This window comes from Haliaeetus albicilla, chromosome 9 (genome assembly GCF_947461875.1).
Source record: "Haliaeetus albicilla chromosome 9, bHalAlb1.1, whole genome shotgun sequence".
Classification (NCBI taxonomy): domain Eukaryota; kingdom Metazoa; phylum Chordata; class Aves; order Accipitriformes; family Accipitridae; genus Haliaeetus; species Haliaeetus albicilla.
In genome coordinates, this window is record NC_091491.1 from 8,541,533 (window position 1) to 8,558,029 (window position 16,497).

Sequence of the window (16,497 nt, forward strand, 5' to 3'; positions counted from 1 at the left end):
TAGGCACAAATTGTCCTGGAAGAGGCAGGAAGGAGTTGAAATGCTGCAGGGAACAAAACAAGCTGAACAGTCTGCTCCAAAAAGCTGCAAGGAGAATGTTTCTTAAAAACCAAAAAAGCTCCCCAGATTCAGGAGAGGATGATACTAGTGAAAGGACCAAGAAAGGGAATCGGTTCAGGTTGAATGAAATACGTTGTTTGACTTGATACATAATGCTTCCTTTCATTAAAGTGCCTGTAATCTTTTCTTGTTAATTGAAATTAATTTATTAATTTCAGTTTGAAAATGTGTAAGCACTTTCAGGCTGATGACTTTTATTTTTTCAGCTGAAGTGACAAATCCAACATAAATTTGCCATATTTTTGTTGACCCAAATATGCCTGTTTTCTTTGGGCAGGGATGAAAGTTTCAGCTGTGAAACTCTGCCTGCTTCTAATCTGGACAACACCTTCTGCCTAAGGATACTTTCATTCATAAATAAAAAGACAAATAACTGGATGGAAATGAAACCCAGGAAGCCAGTATGTGCTCTGTAAGGGTTGAGGAATTCACACAAACCAACAAAAAGTGAAATTGAAAGATACTAAAAGGTACGGTGTTGCTCAAAACCCTTTGGCCAGCCAGATGTACAGGATTATTTTCATAGAAAGCATTAGAGATAGCATGTGTTGAACAAAGTTAGCCATTTTGCTTAGCTGGTTGCTATGTAAGGTGTTATCATGACTTCTGTGGTGGTAGTACATCTCTGAAGTGTCCATAAAAGTGGTGAACTTCTATTAGGTTACATGAGCTGGAGATTTGTGTAAATAAAGTAGCGTGTATTCAGAAATGCACAGGGAAGCAGAGTACGTAGGAGACCTGACATCTCAAAGCCACCATTTCCAGCCTGTCTTCATCCTTCATCTTCTAAGCAGTGGTGAGAATGGTGCCTCATTTGCCCAGTAACCAGTCTTCAAACGCAAAACAGGAGAGTTTTGAGCCTCTTTCCCCATCCGCTCCCCCTGCCCCCCCCCCCCCCCCCCCCCCAAAAAAAAGGGTCCTTTATTGCCTGTGTGCAACCACGGATGAAAAGGTGAAATTTTCTTTAGTTGTTGTCAATAACAATATTTTTTTCTTGCAAAAGGACAATAGGAAAAGTTTACAACACTGATTGCCAGTGGAAGCAGTTTTCTAAAAGGGGGATCTGGTATCAGCTGTTTAAATGTTTACTGGTGCTTGATTAATAGCTAATTAGAGAAATATGATTTTATGTAGTCTCTAAATCTGTGAAATCTGGTGTCACTCAAGGACTGAGCCTGTATTTATTTACCATGTTGGGAAAAGTCCTATTGACGGTCCTCACTGATGTCCAAAGAAATAGCTGGCATGAGTGTAAACATGGAAATCATTGGAAAGGATAACTTACTGGGGGTCTGTTGCATTTTTCTCTAATACATATTAAGAACTTATATGAGTTTACTATATTCATATATAATATTTGAATGTAACTATATAAATACATCTACAAATATGTTACCTATAATAAATATATATTTATTTCATTTCATAAAGGAAACTAATGAACTGAAACTTGCATTTCTGTTTCCTGAACTACTTTTTCTTTCGTTAGAAAGCTGGAGAGTTGGGGTCTCTTCTGAGAGAGGTAGAGCTTTTTTTGGAAGGTGTTCAGATCTCAATTTAAGATAGCTAACTAAAAGTTGGATTATCAAAAGCATCCATCATGTTAAGTAGCACTTAATAATGTTGAGACTTTTCTGAAAGCTGCAGTTGTGAGGTATCCAACTGCAAACTAAACTTCTGAGCAATCAGCTCTGGTGCCATCATGAGTACGTGAAGGGAAGAGCCTTTGCCAAGGGCTCTCAGTGGAAGCCATATTTTTGAGCTTGTCTCTGCTGAAACAAATTGTGTTGTAAGCTTCAATAATGAGTAAATGTGCATTTCTGTTACCCTTTAAGACAATTCCTTGTACTTCCTTGTGTTTGGAAATCTTCCATTAAGCCCCTAAAGGCACAGAGTGAAAAAAAAGGTAAAAATCAGCTTACATAGAAGGGAAAGGGAAGGGCAGAGGAAATATTATTCTGTAGGAATATTCTTGCAGGAAATTGAAATACACCAACCTTCTACAAATTCAGAGTAAATAAACTGTTTACCAGTGACTACCTAGTTTGGGAGAGTGATGGTATAATCACCGAAAACATTCTGAAATACATTTCTAAATAAAAAAAGCATTTTGTGCAGTTGCAGTAATTAATGGTTGCTCTCTTGCAATAGCCTGCAGAAAACTAACTCATGCGTTTGACAGCAAACATGAATATGCTTGTAAAACTGAAGGGAATCGTTAGGCTTGTGTGAGCTTGATCACTTAAAAACAAACCAAGAAGCTGAACGTGGAAGCATGTTACGACTTAGGGGCTTGATTGAAGTCAAGGGGAGCATGTCAGTATTAAATCCTTTGGAAAGAAGGAAGGCCCAGCTCATTTGCAACTTCGCCAGCTGTGGCACAGGGGTTAATGTACGCGTTAAAGCTGCACACTTGAGGCCCTAAACTGCCCAAGCAACATGGATGTTTTGAAAGAGAAGGGCAATTGTAACACCATTACATATGTGGTTGCTCTGGAAAACTGGACCTTGCTGTAGGCAGATATGAGAAGACAGTGATTTTTTTGAAATTGTTGTGCATACTTCTGTTTCCTTTTTGCCTCTGACTTGCATGAGGGAGACTTCTGTCGCATCCATGGAGTTCCTGTAGGAGGAAATGTGTTTGTTTATGAGGGTAAAGAAGGGGAGGATTGTGACAAATTGTGCAAATACTAAAAAATTCAAAAAAGCAAACAAAAGGTAATTCAGTTTGCTTCTCACTTTGCATGTGCTTACCCTGATTATTCTATCCAGTGAATTTGCAGGCATGAATTTTCAGGAGCATTCATTGGAAAAGCTTGCATGGAGAGTGAATTTTAAAAATCTGTGCTGTGTTGCTGTAGCCGATCCTTTTTTATGTATGTCTGAGCAAGGGATGGAGGCACCTCATGTGACCACTCAAAGTTTCTCCTTAGGCAATTTGAGTATTTTAGATTTGGTGTGTGCGTCAGGAAGTTGGAAATGGCGAGCATCGGTTTACAAATTATTCTGAACTGTGGAAAAATCTGTAAAATGAAAAATGGGGAAAAAGCTCTACTTATTTGCTGTAAGTCTGTTCACATAGGTGTAAGATGACATAGCGACTTGTTGAAGATGAGGTGCATAAATTCTACTGAGAACTATAATTCATGCTATAGAAATTAAATGTCTAATCAATACCCATTTCTCATTTGCATTGTGGAGTGCCAAACACAGAATTCTCACGGCTCAAATACATCCAAGTATCCAAAACTTAATAATTACTGGTAAATTTCAAATTTTCTGTTTAAAGGGATGAAGTTTCACTCCAGTTCTGGAGAAGCAAGCAAGTTTTGCTCTTGTTTACAGAGAGTTTAATCAGGAAGACCTCTACTGTCTGTCCGATCTACCCGTTTGGATAGAGAAGAGACCTCATGAGCTGTAAATGAATGCTTTTCTCCGTAGCAGGGCTTAACAAAAGCCGTTTGGAACAGGCGTCATCTTCATTGTGTTTATACTCTATAATGTTATTTCTAGTTGTCTCTTGGACCGTGTAGGATTGCTTAGTCCCTGGCATTACCTCACTTATGAATCTGACAATTTCCTGATAGATTGTTTATCAAAGAAAATATTATGTCAATAATGTCTAAAAGCTGTAGCAATATTGCTCCCAGCCCAGAGATGTAAATACTGTGTTATCTCATGGCACAGCCTTAAATGACGCCACACATCTTGAAATAACATGTCCAAATGTGTCAGAGGAAGAGACTGTTAAAGCGTTTGCCTTATATTACCTGCCTGCTAGCAAATGGGTGGTGAGAGTCCTAGAGTTTAATTTTTTTTTTTTTTTTTTAATGTCTATTAGGCAGATCATGCAACTATCTAAACACAGTTCTGGAAAACCTGTTTGCTAGCTTACTCACAGCCCCAAATGGCTTTGAGTTGCAATAGCGTGGTGCTTAACGCTTCGGGGGGAAAAGAAAAACATAGCAAGCCCAACCCAGTGCACCTTCTAGAACAACATCTTCCGAATTTGTGAAGATTGGGGGGGGTGAAGGGGGTGTAGGGAGGGGAAAAATGGCCTGTGTGTGAAACCACGAATTATATTATGTCTGCCAAACCCCTTTGAGAATTGGACCAACTGTCGGTTCAAATGATTTGTGCTTATCCAAACTTTACTCATCAAAGGTTTTTATGAGTTCACTTTGGCAATGGCTGTGTTTTTCCATGTGGTGAAATCATACACCTGGAAAACATGCAGCCAAAATGGTGTGGAGCTTGAATAACTCTCCTTGTTCTCCAAATGCTCTTGAGTTTTAAGCATCATGGTAGTTAAAGTGTTTGTGGTGCTATAAAATTTGTACAACTTTACTGTAAACCTGACTCTTGCATAACCCTCTTGGCCAGATGATTGGCAGCTTGGTTGTGATCTTGTAACACAAAAAAGGAACAAATATTGGCCTTAAGTTTTTACTGTACAGAGGGAAGAAATCTGAAAATCTTTACCTTTGTACAAGCTGTGCATGGTGGCATGGAAAACATCCTGTGAAGCAGCAGCCTATGAATAATCCTATTTTATGGTTTGATTCACAAACAGTGTACAGAGCTCTGTCCAAAACAAGCCAGTTCTGGGATGGACAACAGCGATCAAGAAGATGACTGTACTTCACAGAAGTGATGGGGAGAGGCTGACAGAAGCTACTGGCGGAAAATTCAAGAGAAAGGGTATGTCTACAGCAGTACTTGATGTTGACCTTGAAGTTACCTTAACCAGTCTGTGTGTTGTTTCTGGCAGCCTGCAGCAAAGCCAGTTATATTGCCCTCCTAATTTGCAAGTTGGGCCCTCCTAAGACTTGTTCTGAGGCCAGCTTGTCTTTCCCCGTGGGCAGTAGAGAGAAGCAGAGCTGGGGAGGAGTGGTGAGAAGTGGGAATGGTGGGACTGTTGTGGGTTGGCTTCTGTGCCCTGAGCCTGTGCTGGCTCCAGAACATGGTTCAGGGGAGCACAGGGTTGGAGGACTGGCAGTGGTGGGAAGATCTGTGATCTGTAATTGAGCAAAGGTCCCAGGATTGTGGTGGGACCACTAGTAAATTGTGGCTTTGGCAACCTCAAGGTTAATACCATTGGCGTTCTGGGTATTGGGTGGATCTTTGAGCATGGCTGAGAGAGGTGCAACTTTTTTTATTTAACTGAAGAGCATCCTTGCCCTGCATAGTGTATTAGTTTATTTTCTAACTGCAATTAAGCTGGAGTTGTCAAATAAAAAGGGCAGAGCATAATTGTCAAAATGGTATCATCAAACAAAAGATACATAAAACTAGTGTAACAAAACTGGTGAAGTTGTAAAGAATTTAGGCCACGGTGAACATCAGTTTCTTGACTGCAATGCCTAGTCACTTGTCTTTCTGTTTACACAACAAAATAGCCTGAAGAGAGTTAGTAGGTTTAGAAAACGGCACTTGCATGTATTTCTAATGGGAGAGGAAACTCAACAAATTGATGTGACTCAACAAATTGAGTATACAGAACAGATCACAGCTCTGATTAGGCCATTTGCAGATTGGTTTGAAGAGTGCTGGCCTCTGGCCAGTGAGCTACTTCTTACTTGCAAGGAACATAGACAAACAATGAGGACACTGAGCTAATGTTATGCTATGCTTTGTCTCTAGCAATGATGATCTCGTACTTAGAGCATACGCTCATGGCTGGCTGCTTAGCATAATGGAGCAGTGCTGCACCACACACATCTGTGGCCACGCTACAGAGGCTTCACCACAACATAACTGCAGACCTCTTCCACTAAGGCCTCGTAAATGGCACGGATTAAAAATAATATGGGTAACATAAAATGGAATTTAAAAGAATACGGATGGCTTAATATGAAAGTCATGAATAATGCTGCATAAAATGCCTGAGCTATTAGTTCACTTATAACCAGTGTACCTGTGCACAAATCTGTATGCTGGTTTTGCGTACTGTAATATAAATGGTCTTTGTTCTTGCCTTTATATAATAACGCCCCACCTAATATCTAGACACCCTTGTGTCTATTTTATGTGTACATCTGATTTAGTTGTTAAATATTGCTCCAAAACCCACATGTACACTAAAAGAACCATATATTGTCAAACTGGTTTGAAATCTATAAAGAAGCACTGCTTGGGAAGGGAAGGGTTGAAAGCTGAAGAATTAAAGAGCATTCCTTTTAATTTAGTGGCCTTGTAATATGCTACTGAGTGGGAGGAGAAAAGAATGAGTCTGGTGGCTGGATTGGGTCTGCGTTTCCTGTGTTGACATGGGATGGGTGGAGCAGGATGGTAATGGTGTCTCCAGTCCTGGAAGGAAGAAACAAGCATTTGCTCTTGATGTGGAGCGACTCTTGGGGTTTAACTCTGGGACAAAGTTGTTAGATTTGCTACCCAGGCTGTTTTTCTCCTTTTCAAATAAACGTTAGTGCTCCTTCCCCTTAAGTTCTAGTCTTGTACTTCTCAAGAAACCACTTCTCGGAGGGTCTCACTGCTGTGAGGCGTGGGACCCCTCCTGGGTCTGTTATGTCCTGAAGCTGTGGTGAGGCTGTGAGTGCTTGGGATCCTGAGGGCAAGCTAGGAGAGGGAAGAAGCAGCTGTGAATTACTGAGGAATCTCAACAAAGCCAAAACACTTGGGTTGTCAGAAACCCAAGCAATGTTCATGAATTGCAGTGTTGGACTGATTTTTTTTTTAATCGTTATTTTTCTTTTTTTCTTGGTGTCTGCTATTGTATGAGGGCAAGAATCTGAAAAAAACCAAAGGCCCAACCCCAAGGAGCCTGTAAACAAAGCTAAACAGTTAACACATGAGCCTGCCCTGAAAGAGAAGGGAAGGGGAAGATGTTTTTCATTTTGTGACGAGTTGCTAACTGAGAGTCAGTTTGCCATCTGCTTGTGGGAAAGCCCTAGGAGGAGGCTTTGACGTACAGCCCATGGAGTTCCCCACTTCTCCCCCTCCAAACCATTCTTCAGCATGGAAAACTGATCCTGCTGTGAAAGCACTACATGCTGGAAGTCTGCCACACTCGTACTGGGGAAGTCTGAGGCAAGATGCTTAGTCTGTGCACCCTATGTCCCTCTCTGCACAGTAGGGACAGCCAGTGCTTCCCTACCACACAGGTGTTTTGCAGGGGCAATACTCATTATTAATTCCTAGATGTTTGGGATGCTGGAGTGGTGGGAGAACATGTCCAAATCTCAAATGATGGGTAAAGTGGGTATGGGGGAGTTCTTCCCCAGTGAGAAGAGGTTTTTCTGCATGCTGTGGGGATGTTCAAAATTATAAACTTGGCAGTTGTGTGTTGTTGTGACCACCTGTAGGTAAGTTTATCTACTGGTTGCAGTTGTACCCTGTTCTTCTCCTCTGCATCCCCTCACTGTCCAGCCAATTCCCCAAAGAGATTTTCCCAGAGGTTTTCAGGTGCCCATTACAGATATGTTAAATACATGAATTAAAAGCATCCTCCCTACATCTGTTCTCCACCACGTTGTCTGGAGCACCCATCACATGACCTCCTGCTTGGTAGAGCTGATGATGCAAGGATACAGATTACTTCTGCTTGCAAGAATTGCATGGCAGTTCCAGCCATGTATTATAATTTTGTGCCAGTTGGCGCCAACTAAGTAATCTCTGTGATAGCCTTAGGAGCAGCTTTGCCATGAGATCTTAGAAATGATATGTTGTCTCCCTGTGAAAGTGCTGAATTAAACAAGTATTCGCAAATTTTCATGACAGTGAAATTCCATTCCCTGAACAAAACCCAGGAATTTTCTTGAATCTGTGGAAATTAGCTATATAGAGGAATTCTGTGGTTAAACAGTGACTCTGCCCTTTTAAAATACCCTGCCCTTTGTTATTCTTGTCTCTTTGAGAATGAGAATGGTTCTAAAAATTCTGGCATTATGGTTCAGTATGTTCCATATCACAGAGGTGAAAGAATCTGTAGATCTTTTATCAACCCAGGAATTTTGCTCTGTAGATTTCCGAAGGTGAGCACCTGCCCCTTGTTTTATTGAGTGAAGGTGGTGAAGTTTATTAAGCCTGTCTTGTTGTTGACTTCATCACTTTGATGTCCTCCAGATTACCAAGTTCTGTTTGTATTAACGTATCATGATTTCTGCCTGTATTGATAGACAATTATATATGCAACTGCACTATATCACATGATACTAAATGAGCGATTCATCCTTTGTTCCTTGTGAATCTAAAAACTGGGTCTCCTGCCTTTCCAGACTGTCTCTAATTTAGAGACTACAAGCTTAAGGCATCAAAATCTGCTGTGCTATATCTATGGTTTGTTACAAGGGAATTCACTCTTGATCCAGTTACCCCAGTGAGGGGAAGAGAGCCTCTCTCAAACCCATAGCTACCCTGGGGAGGTGCAAAGGCTGAGTCTTCCTGTACCTTTGGCTCTTCTGAGGATAGTGGGTATGTTCTTCCATTTAATGCATATTTAGAGCAGTGCTGCTTTAAGATCAAAAGAATTACTCTGGATTTATACCAGGATAGCTAAACATGGAATCATACATAATTCCCAAGCACATTTGTCTTGCAAGAACCACACCTGATCTGCCTCCCAGCTCTTATTTACATAAGACATCCTCATGGTGTTGAGAACATCTGGGGTGGGGTTGCCTGCTGCCAGGGTGGGCAGCCGTCATTGCTGCGCAAGCCTGAATCCTACCTCCTCTGTAACCGTAGATCCTGACCGCTTGCAACCCTTCCTCAGGCAGCAGGAACATCTCTCTCTGCTTGGTTTGTGCATTTCTGTGGTCTTAACACTAACCTATTTTATCCCTGAACACAATGGGATGAAATCCTACAGAAGAAAGACATATCTCAAATGTTTCCAGGATGCGTACATCAGTGATGCATGTGTAGTTTCTAGCACAGAGAGGATTAGAATAAATGCATTCTTTGTAGATGCTGTTTTAATCTTTCAAGCTAAACTTAGATCTCGGACACCTGTCTCTGCAGCAGTCTGTCTCTTGAGCTCATGAATTTTGTGCGCAGCTGTCAGTGCTGTATGTGGGGTTCTCTCTTTTCAGCTGGCTCTATTCCCAGTTGGCTGAAAAGTAGGAGCCTGTCTTAGAAAGAGAATTTCCACTCCTGCATACTTTGATGGAAACAAGAAGATATAAAACAAGATTTAATGACCCAGGTTTTTTTGAACCATTTATTAGCTGTTCTGTACATACTCAGTCTCTGGGGAACTAAGTTACATATTATGATAAGTATAGAGTGCCTGTTCCCTATGGACTTTGTTTCATGATTTATGTGGATAAAATAAAGCGTGTAAACCAAATAAATTACCTTGGATAGCTTACTTTGAAATAGGACTCCGGGAAGTGCCACAAGGTGGCCAGATGAAATGCTGACCTGAATTGGTGGTGCTAAAATGAGTATACTATCTCCTGCCTCTGCCAAGCCCTTTCTTTAACTTTGAGACTGAAGATTACAAAAGGAGGAAAAGCGTTGTTAGGAAAAACATCCACCTATGTTGTCTTCATTCCTTTGGGGCTGATTAGATGGGGGGCATATGTCACAAACTGAATGGCTTCACCGTGAGCTTAATGATGAGTGGTACCTGCAAAGTTTTGCAGTGCGGTCGACTGCTACCCTTTTTCTCTGAGAAATGGCCATTGGAGACTTTGGACCCCACCATGTTCTACTCACACTCTTGGTGGCAACAAAAGGAAAGCTGCTCAAAATGAAGGGTTGTCTGCTAGGATCTGCAGTCTGTGTGGTCCTTGCTCTTGTCTAACTTGGGTATCTTCAGTCCTCTAGTCTTGTTCAGTTTAGGTGTAGTCGTTCAGTTCCAGACAAATGGCCAATTCAGCGTTCTCAAAAATGGTAGCCATTGGGTGTTTGTGCTCAGAGGGAAATCTTGTCCCCAAATTGTCTGCAAAGAGTTTAAGAAGCCTGGTGCTATACGAGGGAAGCGTAGAATTGAAGTCCTGTCCTTTGTGAGCAGTAACAGGGATATATTTCCAGGGAAAGGCATGTCCTTTTGCCTAGGTCAAGGGAGAGAGTGCATGTGGAGATCAGGTTTGCACAGGTGCAATAATTGAGATTTTTACCAACAAGTCATCCCATGAGTAGTAACAAGGAGGTGGAAAGGGAGCCCATAAGTTCCAGTGCTGCTTTCTGCACAACACAAGTTCAGCTTAGAGGATGTGGCAAAACTGGAAGGGTCAGCTGTTTTAGCTGTGCCTGGCTGTCTCCGGAAATGTAGGGTGCTGTGCCATGCCACCGAGAAGAGCTGTTTTTCTTCCTTGTTTTTGCAAGTTTTCTAAGGTAACACTATGGGCAAAGTAAGTCTTCTATATTTGGGAAGCAAAAAGCATAGCCTCCCTTGGGTGAACGTGAGCCACTCTGCATTTTGTAAAAGATGCTGCTGAAGCCATCAGTTGTGTACTGCAGGGGGAAGGAGCCTGCTGGAGCCTTGTATCCTCTCTAGAAAAGAGAAGAAGCAACTGAAGGAATTTGGCTCTTGTTAGACGATACACCTACACTACTAGATAATGATTTGATCAATCGGCAAGCTTGTCAGATCGGACCCCAGATAGGATGGCAGCTTGCCAGGTGCTGGATCAGAGAGACTTTGTTTGATGTTATCAGAGTACAATTAGGTTACATGCATTGCTTCATAGCGCAGGCCAAATGCGGGCAACCGGGAGGTGCGTTTGCTTGCCATCAGAGGCCCTGGGTGCCCTGGCACCTCTGGTCACCGGTTGTGGTGGCCGGGGGCAGGTCTGGCGGGCGGTGGGAGGGCACCCCGCAGTCCCTGCCTGGGTTTTGGTTCCCCTCAAACTCCTGTCAGCCAGCAGATGAGAGAACAAGTAGATTCAGTTTCGGGAGACCTCAGGGCTTAGTAAAAAAGAAAGCTCAAAGGAATTACTCTGTAGAAGAGTAAAATACCAGGTGTAACATGCAGCTAATTATGCCACTGGTTTACAGGAGGGATTTTAAATGTTTCTTTCTGAAAAGCCTGAAAGGAAAAAAAAATCAAAGGGGAAAGATTGAAAAACAAGTATGAGAAGATATAAAACAAGATTTATATCTAAATAATTTCCTCTAATTGCTGTTAGAAGACATTAATTTTCCTTTTGATGCTCCACTTTACCTTAGGCTTTGCTGTACCTGCCAGGATGGCAGGGAGTCAAAGAGGATTAGCTCAGCAGCTCTCTGCCTTAGTAGCCTCTGTAAAAGATTTAGCAATGGGAAGAATACATAGGTTTAAAAAAAAATTTTAAAAAATCCTAATTTAAACAGGCCAACTTCAACCTTCGTTTATCCTGTGCAATCATGATGACTTCACCAGCATCCCATGGGTACAAATGAGGTAGAATCTGGGTTCAGAGTGCCAGGTGTGTGTGTGTTGCTTTTTAAAGATACAGAAGTACCTGATGTATCTGTGGCTGCATAGGTGTCGGCAGTGGTTTCAAAACCATTTCAAGTGGAAAACATTTTGTCCATACAGCCAGCCAGCCTAAAGCCCATGCACCAATTAAGGTTTTCCTAAATCTTGGTCTGGAAAGGACTTAAATAATGCTCAAGGGTGAGCTATCCCTTTGCCAAGGGGGGACTTTGCCTGGGGAGGATCTAGACAGAAGCAATATGATTAATATTTAATTTTCCCAGATTTTTATAAGTTTCCGTTCTGGCTTGCATGTGTGTGGGACTTCTCTCTGTGTCTGTGGCGGCATTTGAGCTGTGATTCCACTGTTGTCCGTTCTTCTGTCTCCTCTTCTCCATCTGAAGATTGTGCAATTTTCTTGACTGAGGCTGGGAGCGTGGAGATTACAATTTGCCTGAGAGTTTGCTTGATGAGACTAAGTCTGCTGGTGATGCCAGCTGGATAGGTCAAATGCTTTTTGTTTCACCACCTTCTTTGTCAGAATTTTTCATTTTAAGGGTAGTTCTGGATCTCTGATTGCACCTGAAATCCAGAATTGCTTTTGGTGGTTGTGGCAACCACTTCCCAGCTTGACTCAGACATACAGATACCCGTTCAGTTCAACAGGAGTGGGAAAGTCCACGTTCCTCAGGCTGCACTGAATATCTCAGCCTGGAAGTGTTGTTTATCAAAACTTCTCTTAGATGAACCTTGCGGTAATTCTCCATTAATTTATTTCCTCCAGTTATTACAATGAGTTCTGCTCAGGGGTATCCTAGAAAACCACTTGGAAGCATCAGTGAAGAAAAATGAAGTGCGGTTGGCTGGAAGGAGCACCCTATGCCACATCACAAGATTCGATCTCTTATTTTCCCACTGCTTTAATCTATTCTGTTCTCTGTGTAGGGCTTAAACAAAAGTAACCTAAGAAGATACTGTCTCTTTGTTTTTGTCCTGCATATCATTTTGTGTGAGGCAGTGGTTCTTAAACACAGCTCATAGTTCAACAATCGTGTAGACAGGTCTTTTGGGTGAACAATAAAACAGATGGAGGAATAATGAGAATCAAAAGCTGCTTTTAAATTGCAGGTTGAAGTTATGAATAAATCCCCTCCTTCAGATGGAAATATAGGAATGTATAATGTGTATTAACTGTCCAGTTCACTAAGGTCATGGTTTTCATGAGAGTCGTTCTCATTTAAACACTGTAATAAATACCCAGGCTGTCCAAAGAAGTTAGTGTGTTGAAGACATACACTGTTTGCTGAGCTCTTCTAAAAATCTGGTCCCACTAAATCAAGAGCAGACAGTCTCTCTTATTCATCTCCTTGTCTGGTGGTGGTTAAACAAATGCTTTTGAGTCTGAGGAACATTAAAATTCTGCAGCTTCCATAAATGACTTTGATTTCAAGATGAACAACGAGATGTTACAATCAAAACCAAAACCGCTGCAGAATGTAGCATTGAAGGAAGCTGTGCTAATTTCTTCAGAAACAAATGTAGAAGTTAGTAACATGAAACAGCTGACCACGAGCCAGATGCTTTAAAGCGATAGCAAGTAGTTCAGGAAGCCCCCAATAGCTTTGGCTTTCCAGAGAACTTTAAGATCCATATGTATACCTTTAGGGGTAAAACTGCTTTGCTAAATGCAGTAGTGCTCCAGATAAAAAAATATGAATTGTCAATGCTTGCCAACACCAGTGAGTACCTCTTCAATGGTAAGACTAGTAGATTTGTCCTTTTGAATATCAAGTTAGGAATTAAGTTATTTTGCACAAGCAGCAGCTACAGAGTAGAATTGATAATAATCAAAAGACTTTAATCTGCTTTAATATGTTTGATGAAGTCCATTACCATCATATTTATAAGAAGCTCACAAACCCATACCAACATTAGGAGTAGATTACAAAATAACTACTTAAGAAAACATGCATTATTTTTGATTCTTCATTCCTGCTTGAGAAAACTATTCAGTGCCCCCAAACGTGACTGTGCCCTCTGTTAAATCCATTGCATCTTGCCTGTATTCTGACCTGCTACACCCTCTTTAGTCACAATTTGACCAAATTTAGCACACTTACTCTGGTTTGTACAACATGCTGAGTAATGGTGCAGACTTTGAACTAAGTAACAATGGTTTGAATCTTAAGCAGTACCAGAGTTACTGTAACTTTCTAGTATCAGACATGTTCTTAAAAGGAAGTCCTCTTCTGCTGTCAGGCTTTTCATTTTCAAAACAATAGATGAGTGTTTGGGAGTTGAGGGGAAGAAAACTAGTCTCCTACAGGAGATAAGATCTGATACAGAGGCCTCAGAAATAAAAATACAGCTAAATTTATGGTTGCTGGAGTGCCTGCTCTGTATCTTATTTATCATTTTTTACATTCATCTGAAAGTATATTTATTGCTTCTCAAACAGTTTTGTGTCACTAAAAAAGTTCTTTCCAGTGAATTTAAGGAATAATTTAAAGAGTGTAAGAAATGGACAAAATCTTCTAGAGCCTCCTACCTGAAGTTTCCTCTGTTGGGGGCAAATTTTTTAAGGGCAGCCAAATGAGTTAGTGATCTGTCATATGGAGGCTTCTTTGTACTGAAGGGTGATGGGTACAAATACTTCCGGAGAGGCCTCGTTCAGGGTCAGGGCCTCGCAGTGCTGGTTGCTGTACGAAACAAGGAAAATCATATCTGCGTACCCTTCAGCATTTGTTTTTGTTGTACGGTCATGTGTTGTGCCTAGGATCATGTGCAAAGTCCTTGGGAGAGCACAGAGCAGACATCTGCCATCTTCTAGTGCTGCTTCCGTGTTATATCCAGCAGGATAATGCACGAACAACGTTGAAGGGGCCTCCAGCTATTGCCTTTACTGACATCATGTGTGTGATCCCTTAGCTGAGGGAGGGAGGGAGGGATGCTGGACTGGGAGCACCGGAAGGAAGACCTCGTGTTCCAGCAGAAAGGAATTTGCTAACATCATATGTTCCTTTTTATCTTTTTTTTTTTTTTTTTTCTGAGGAGGAGGAGGAGGGGGCGCGCTATCAGTCTTTCTGAAAGCAAAATTCTCTAGCTGTCAGTCAGGGGACTGCAGGACTTAGTCTTGCTTTCCAGATTTGAGCATTATAGCTATCGTTTATGCTTGCAAAATAACACTAAGGCTGAAATTCCCAATCTCTCTTTCAGGATGCAGTGCTTTTCAGTCTTAATTCATCCTGCAGTATGCGTTTGTTTTCATGTTTTTATACACAAAGTGCTGTGGTACTTAAATGCCTTTGAGTCCTTCTTTCTCATAAATTTACCCCAGCTCCCCTCAACTAGTGACTTTGACCAGAGCCATGAACATTCATGACCTCTGAAAGTCAGTCCCAGGCTCTCTCAGTGACAAAAACAAATTGGGGAGTTGTTTTATTTTAATTTATTTTAAGTGAGAGGTTTATTTACTTGCCTGGGAGCCTGGGGCACAGCCAAAGAGAGACCTGAAGGTGTTCACAGCCCTGGTTCATGTGAGCTGTGCTAGACAGTGCTGCTGCCTTATATTAGAAAAACTTGATGATTAAAAAGAAACAGCTAGATATATCTAATTTAATAAGATACAACCCATGTGGATCATAAAAGGGAGATCATTGCTGATTAAAACTGCATGAATTGTTTCAAGTGCATTCCTCAATTTTTAGACTAGAACAAAGGAGATGACCTGATTTATCCTGGAATATGGAGGTAGATAAGAGCAACTACCTTGACTAGACTTTTCCTCTGCCAGTTCAGGATTGTATATTTAAAAACTAGTCTGGACAAACACTAGCTGTGTGCCAAGCAGCAATGTTTCCATCACTTCCCTTGGAACAGTATTCCATACGCTAATAGATCTTGTTGTCAGGAGGCTTTTTCTTACAGCCCAAATCATTCACCTCAAAACATTAAGGAACTGAGGCAAGAGTCTAATGGGTTGCTTTTTTTCCCTTGTGCCTTGCTCCTCTCCAGTGTCTCTAGGCTGTAGCCACGATATGTGGAGCTGCTGTTGAGCCAGATTATCACGCATTTGGGAAGACTTTTTATGAAACAGACTGCTCTGAAAAACCAGCATAGAGACTGGTTAAAAACTGGCTTTTGGACAAAATAGAGGACGTCACAGCTAGGAAAGAGTTCAAGATGGAGAGGTATGGCAAAGGTCAATTTTGGCTACACTTTTTTTCCCCTTATACATAAAAATGGTCTTCACCCATTCTGGGCTTGAAACAAATTGCTGTTCAGGCAAATGGGGACCAAACAGAGAAGGTTTTTTCACTAATACCAGAGTAGTGTTTGGTAGTGGTGGTAGTGTGGTGAATCGAGCTGACCTGTCTGTGTGTCTGTCCTTGTCCCTGATCAGTCAGCCCACACTTTGTGGGTTTTGTGGTACAGGACCATCATCCTTACATGCTGCGGGTTATCTGTAAATAAATAAAAACAAAGCAGAAGCAGTTTAAATAAGCTGCCTTAATGTGTTGGTCTGATAACTGATTTATGGGACTCTTTCCACTCATGTGAATTGGCACAGCTCCACTGACCGAATTAGGGCTCTGCAGCTTTACACTAGCTGAGGATGTGGCTCATTGCGTTTAATATACCAGGAACTCTCGGGCCAAAAATAGCCATAGATACCTTGAAAGGAAATGCCATGTGAAATGCTGACCGAGAACAAGACTGTTGGGAGGAGGAGGAGGGGAGTGTTGGTGGTGACTAATACACTACAGCCATCTGCACAAATTGGCAGCTGTGAAGTAAAAGCAACGAGGTTATTGCACTATATATATATTGAAGCATTAAGTGTAAAGTGTGTGGATATACTGTATGGAAGCATTCAGCATTAATCAGTGGGGAACGTGAAATAAAACACGTAGGCTATTGTGTGCGGTTTTAGTTACCTTATTATGGGAAGCGTGTCGCACATTTGAGAATGCAGAAGGGGCAGTGTAGGGCAACCAAAGTTATTCAGGGATTTG

At 41.5% G+C, this 16,497-nt stretch overlaps 1 long non-coding RNA gene and 1 pseudogene across 1 annotated transcript in view; one reads left to right on the top strand and one right to left on the bottom strand.

Annotated features, from left to right (window-relative positions):
- The first annotated feature begins 397 nt into the window (after nucleotides 1–397).
- LOC138686779 (uncharacterized) overlaps nucleotides 398–16,497 on the top strand; it is a 70,662-nt gene continuing 54,562 nt past the window's right edge. Inside the window, exons 1-2 of the long non-coding RNA XR_011326089.1 lie at nucleotides 398–590; nucleotides 4,694–4,821. This is a non-coding gene — a long non-coding RNA (uncharacterized lncRNA). The remainder of the gene's footprint in view (nucleotides 591–4,693; nucleotides 4,822–16,497) is intronic.
- The window catches only part of LOC104319973 (3 beta-hydroxysteroid dehydrogenase type 7-like), a 39,628-nt pseudogene continuing 37,221 nt past the window's right edge, over nucleotides 14,091–16,497 (bottom strand).